This window comes from Galeopterus variegatus, unplaced genomic scaffold, assembly GCF_000696425.1.
Source record: "Galeopterus variegatus unplaced genomic scaffold, G_variegatus-3.0.2 Scaffold2642, whole genome shotgun sequence".
In the NCBI taxonomy this organism is placed as follows: Eukaryota; Metazoa; Chordata; class Mammalia; order Dermoptera; family Cynocephalidae; genus Galeopterus; species Galeopterus variegatus.
This window is the reverse complement of record NW_007728753.1, coordinates 55,940-62,970: the sequence shown is the minus strand read 5'-3', so window position 1 is coordinate 62,970 and position 7,031 is coordinate 55,940.

Sequence of the window (7,031 nt, the reverse complement as noted above, 5' to 3'; positions counted from 1 at the left end):
CCTTAAAGGGGATTTTTTTTTTTTTTTTTTTTTTTTGTCTTTTGTCTTTTTTCCGTGTCGGGCAACGGATCGCAACCCTCAGTGTTGCCCCCGTACCGGACCGGGGACCGGCAACGGGACTGCAAACCTCGGTGTTGCTCCCGCGCCTCGCTCAGCCAGTGAGCGGGAACCGGTCTGTATGTGGGATCCGAACTCTCGGGCGGGAGCGCCACCGCGCTTCCTAAGCGGCGCACTATCCAGTGCGCCACCGGGCCGGCCCTATAGAGACATTTCTAATTTGATCATATAATAAGTAAATTATCTGAATATTTCCAAGCATTCATATATTGTCCCATTGTATAGACATGATGTAAAGGTGAGAATACATATCCATTAGCCTTCCATAGCATTTGTGTTTATTAGTTTAACTACCCTACTAAACTCATTTTAAAATTTTAACAATATTCAGGTAATCAATCTTGTTTAATTTCTCATACTCTATCAAAGAACTAAGAGCAGTAGGATTATGAGGCTATTTCAAAATGTTCATGGAAAAATAGAATTAAAAGATAACGATGATTTCCATTCCTCTGGGTATATTCCCAGCAGTGGAATAGCTGGGTCATATGTTGGATCTATCTATAATTGTTTAAGCAAACTCCATACCATTTTCCATAAAGCCTGCACCATTTTGCAGTCCCACCAACAGTGTATGAGAGTTCCTTTTCCTTCACGACCTCTCCAGCATTTATCATTCTTAGTTTTTTGGATATTAGCCATCCTAACTGGAGTGAGATGGCATTTCAGTGTGGTTTTGATTTGCATTTCCCAAATACTGAGTGACGTGGAGCATTTTTTCATGTGTCTGTTGGCCATTTGCATATCTTCCTTTGAGAAATGCCTATTCAGCTCCTTTGCCCATTTTTTAATTGGGTTATTTGTATTTTGCTGTAAAGGTGTTTGAGTTCCTTGTATATTCTAGATATTAATCCTTTGTCAGATGTATATTTTGCAAATATTTCCTCCGACTCTGTTTGTTATCTTTTTACTCTGTTAATTGTTTCTGGATCTACCCTATGATGCAGCTATTCCACTACTGGGAATATACCCAGAGGAATGGAAATCATCATGCTGAAGGGATACCTGTACTCCCGTGTTTATTGCAGAGCTATTGACAATAGCCAAGAGTTGGAACCAGCCCAAATGTCCATCATCAGATGAGTGGATAAGGAAACTGTGGTATATCTACACAATGGAATACTACTCTGCTATAAAAAAGAATAAAACACCACCATTTGCAACAACATGGATGGACTTAAGAGAAAATTATATTAAGTGAAACAAGTCAGGCACAGAAAGAGAAATACCACATGTTCTCACTTATTTGTGGGAGCTAAAAATAAATAAATAAATAGATAAACAAATAAAGTGAGGGGAAGAAGACAAAACAATTACAACAATTGCTTGAACTTTTTAGGTGAACAGATATGATGTAGTGGGGGGAGGGGAGAGCGGGAGGTTGGGAAGAGGAATGGGTAAAGGGACACGAAAATCAACTACAATGTATATTGAGAAGTTAAAATTTAAAAATAATTAATTAATCAATTAATTTTTTAAAAGATAACATTAATCTTTCCATGAACTTTTTGAAGATCTCTCACCTTTTGGCTCTTGAAGCAAGTAGATATACTACTTAATGATGAAATTGATTATTCATTTAATTAATGATAATATTAAGCCTTCAAATAGAAGGATTCTAAACTAACAATGGAAAGACTGAGCACACTATTTTGCATTCATCAGCCAAGAAAAAAATAATTCAATTAAAATCTAAATTTCAGAGATACCATGTCCTTAGTTTAAAGACAAACTGTTGATCAAACGCACTTTATGTTTTTGAAAGTGAGGGATATATGCATTCTTAGTTTCTTATCTACACAATGAAAATGATGTTAAGATATATTAGTTATGTGTGTGTGTGTGTGTGTGTGTGTGCGTTTGTGAAGACTTTTAAATTAAATAAGCATGAGGTCACCAGCCCGAGACTGTCTCTGTACCTTACATCCCTATGTAGCAAACAGCAACTAACTTAGTACATAAAAAAAACCCAAACCTAACTAGGAGTATAACAAACAGCTGAGTTTCAGCCATTCACAAGCAGCCAGCTAATTACACCATGTCCATATAAGGCAGTTCTGGCTGTAGACAATCAGATAATTTCTCTACTTTGCTTGTGTGTCCACTTTACAGTTTCACTACTCACGTTGCTGGACAGAGCTCTCTGAACCTTTTCTCATTCTGAATGATGCCTCATTCATAAATCATTCTTTGCTTAAATAAACCCTGCTAAATATAATATGTCTAAAGTTTTTCTTTTAACATGACCAAATGATACAATCTTTCTAAACTGCTTACCGAAATGTTTGGTAGAAAATTCAAAGTACATTAGCACTTATATTATAAATAATAGAAGAATGGTTTATCTGTGCTACCACTCTTAGGATTAAGAATATTTTCACAAGATCAGAGTTCCCATGGAAAGAAGCATTTACAGGAAATCATTTATATAAACTCTGAGGTCAGTCCCATAAAATGCCTGTAAAGACCTCTGTTCAATGACCTGGGGAAAGTTTGGGTTGGAAATGTTCTGAAGTACACTGAAGCATACTCTCCTTGAGCTCTAGTCATTTTCTTTGTGTTTAAAGCCTGTTTTGACTATTGAAATTCTAATGCATCCTGTTCCTAGTGATAAAAAAACACAGCACACTGAAGTTTTCACATATACATTTTCTCTTCTCTTTTATTTTCTGTTTTTTCTTTTTTTTTTCTTTTTTTTTTTTTTTTTTTTCTTTTTTTTTTTTTTGTCCTTTTTGAGACCGGCCGCACCGTGCTCAGCCAGTGAGCCCACCGGTCATCCCTATATAGGATCAGAACCCGTGGCAGGAGTGCTGCTGCGCTCCCAGCGCCGCACTCTCCCAAGTGCGCCACGGGCCTGGCCCTTCTCTTCTCTTTTATATTCTGCCTTGAAGGAACAGAACAACTTTCATTATTTTGTAGCCATGAGAAGAGCAAGAACTACTTTTATTCAGCAGAGAGCTGCTTAAGCAGTATCTAGCAGTGCACTTACTCTTTTTATCTGGTTGTACACATATGCCACACTATACTTTTTAAAAATAAGGACTATGTCTCCTTCATTTTTGCATCCAAAGCATGTGAAAAATTGTCTGGCACATTATAAGAGTTCAACAAGTTTTTATTAAGTGAATCAACTAATTAAATAACCAATTTTTACTTTTCCTTCCTTTTCACATGGGTTAGTAATAGATTCCATTTATGGCGAACTTACTTTAACCCCTAGGCTAAGGACTTTATCAATGGTAAGTCATGCGATTCTTAGAACTATAGTAAAAGGTAGAGGTATCCAATTTCAAAAATAAAACACCTAAAGCTGAGAGAGAGTGAACACCTTGTCAAAGACAGAGTAACGGAATTTCTTTATAGTCTATACTCTTACCACTAGAGAGCACTGTCCTGTGGGATATTTTTTTGATGTAAGCAGGCTAGGATAATGACTCAGAAAGTATTTCAGAGACATCATGAAAGAGAAAATTAAAAAGCTATATTTTTAGATATACACATTTTGGTTTTCCTATACTTTCCTTTTAGTTTTGGTAATACTTGATCATTTTTGTTTACATGGACTGATAAAAACAGGCTTTATTTTCTACTCCAAAAGAAAAAATACCATTTAGAGATTGCTGGTACATCAATAATTTTTGAATGTGGAGGCTTCCATTGTCTATAAAAATATTTTTTAAAATCTTAGTCTAGGCTCTTTTTGGCTTACATTTTTTACATGACCACATAGTTGTGAGCAAGAAACTTGTGCCTAGACAAGTTTTTAAAAATATAGAATTACAGCATTTAACAATTGAGTATAAATATCCAAGAGAATATGTCTACCTCTGTATATGTTTCCTTTAATCAAAGATCTAAATTTCAAATTTTTTACCTCTTTCCTTACTGAAACCATGCAAAGTATGCAGTTGATGCCAATTAATAAGAATGTCCATGGAGTTATTTCTCCTAAAAGAGGTAAAAATGGAGATGAGACTGTTTATTTTACCTATCTGCCCCCTGTATTATTCTGATTTTGTGTTGTGTTCTATAACAGAATACCTAAGACTGGGTAATTTATAAGAAAAAGGGTTTATTTGGCGCATGATTCTGGGACAGCTGCATGTGGCACAAGCCTCTGGCTGCTTCTACCCATGGCAGAAAAATGGCAGGGCACCTGTCAAGTACAAGGAGATCACATGGCAAGAGAAAGCAAGAGGGAGAGGGAGTGGAGATGTCAGGGTCCTTTAAACAACCAGCTCTCAAGGGAACTAATAGAGCAAGAACTCACTCCCCCCTCCCCACGACCCCCTCAGGTAGGGCATTAATCTACTCATGAGGGATGTGCCACCCATGACCCAAACAGCTCCTAACACTGCCAAGTTGGGCATCAAATTTTGACATTGGGACTTTGGGAGAACAACATATCCAAAGTCTTATCAGTCCCCATCGCCTCTTGATAAATATATTCTTAAAGGTTATTTTAAATACTAGAGACTGAAATTGTGCCTTGACATATACTTCGATTTTAAAATAGCAGATATAATTATCGTGATTCTTCATCAATTTCACCACATATGTAGGTGGTCGGAGAGCAACCTCAAGGGGAGTAATGGGTACTAGGGCCCATGCAGGTGCCTGTGGAGGCATTGTCAACCTTACCTAGATGGCACTGCAGACCCTATTTGGTCTTGGCCACAGGAAGGGGACATAGATATTTTCAAGGAAATCATTCTGAAGCACAGTGGCCTTCTGAGAACTATATCACAGCACAAGGAATTATTTTAACATGCATTTATAGATAACACTAAGCTCGTTTACAAGAAATTCTTAATTCCTTATTTTTTCAATTTGTCCATCATTAATTTGCCTTGCCATACAATCCAAATTCATTTAAGATCATTTCTCTCTCTTTTATCATATACAGATATGTCTGGTCTCTAATTAACTACCCTAATCCTAATTTTTCTGGTGTTCATCCATGACCCTGTTCTTTTATTTCTCTTATACTTTTTGTACAGAATAGTTCATGATGTTCTTATTCACTTACATACAAATCTATTTACTAAAATAGGGTGTAAGCATCAAACAATTTCATTGTCTTCTGGTGTAGTTGTGCACCAAAATTCTGTATATGTGTAACATATTATGAGTTGCTTATTTCTCTGTTATATTACACTTGGGCATTATTAATATCAATCTTTTTTAAAATTATGTATAATATTGCCCTCAGACATGGGCAAGCAGGACCTCTGCTCCTATAACTGCATCTCAGAGGGCTTCTAGTTTTTAGAATAACTTCCTTAACAATATCTAAATCTCCCTTCTGTGGCTGGGATAGACTGGGGCCAGTGGTGTTGTCCCAAAAGTGTGTTCCAAGCCAAGAACAAGACTTGTGTGGGCCGCAGTCTCCATTTCTCTCCTTTGGGTTACCCTCCAATGTTCTACTGTACACATGGGGTCTAGACTCCCCCAAAAGCATTGTGATTGAGCTAATAGGGTGTCTCTGTTCTGGGTAGGCTGCCTGGTGAGTAGATCATTCCCACTGGTCAGTGTGGTTTTTTATTTTATTTTATTTTATTTTATTTTTTACAGGATCAAATAATGTTGGGCCACTATAACAGTGCTTACCTGCTGATTTTAGGTGAGCTAAATAGTTGAAATAGGAAGGAGCCCCACAAGAAGTGTTTTCTCCGTGATATTCACACTCTAGGGGAAACAAAAGATATATTATTCCTGAATTTATTTCCAGAACATTAAAGTCAAGGGGAGAAGGGAGTAAAAAAATTATGATAAGAAGGAATTATTAGGTCTGATAGGGTTGAAAACTACTATATCAAACTAAATGTAGGGAGGCAGTGCTTCTAATTTCTGCAATCTTATTAAAGATTGTACGAGAGGTCAGAGTTGGGAAGAAGTTTCTGAGTATAAAGTCTCTTAGTAAAACATAATCGCTGCTCTTCTTTTCATATCAGAAATCCCAGCAATTCCTTTGCAAGAGGAGCTGAGTCTTGGAAATTGACCAAGCATTCTCTACTAGGTACAGCATTGGCATCTGCCAGTAGATTTTAATCTCCTGGTTGGGGACCTTTATATCCAAAACATAATTTTCATATAAATAAAATCTATGAGCAAGGTCTACTTTGGAGCAATGTAGAGAGAGAACAGCAAACATACACACCCTAAAATAAATCACAAAGTGTTTTTTAAAGCCCCACACTTTATCAAATAATTCCAAATGCAGGAAACTTCTAAAGTCTCCACGGTAACTGTGAAGGGACAATGAAGGACTGTTTATCCATGATAAGGGATTGGGTTAGAAATTGGATGATATTTAGAGTCCTTTCGATCATTGAAATATTATTATAACTACTTAAGTTCTAATGTATTTCACAGTGAGACCTTCCTCTTTTGTAACTTATAGTTGCAGATCAAATCCAGGATCAATCAAATATGTCCACTCTGAAAATTTCTGTCTAGGACTAGCTGCAACTTCAAAAGAAAAGCATCAAGGGTCAAGCCACATTCAACCAAAGGTTTGAAGATTAAAAGTGATACCAAACCAGGTTCCCGGGTCTCAATGTTATAGAAATAAGTAAGAAACCCAATGATGTGTCGAGCAAACACTTTATTAAAAGAAGGAAAGCTTATGCATGAGGGAGGAAGCGGTGGAGAAGCTGTCTTCCAGAGGAAGGCTACAGAAGGGTTTTTAAAGGCAAGCAGTTCCTCAATAGATGTCAGCATCTTGCTTTGATGATTTCTGGCATTTTCATGATGGTAGCAAAGGATTTCAGTTCCAGGAGCATTTTGCCTGTAACTCCTAAAGGGGTTTTAAAGTTAATCTGTAACTTAATCTTTAAAGTTACAGGGGGAAAAAAAGAATGGGCACATAATGATATAGTTTAAACAAAAGTAGCAATTACAGCTTAACAAGA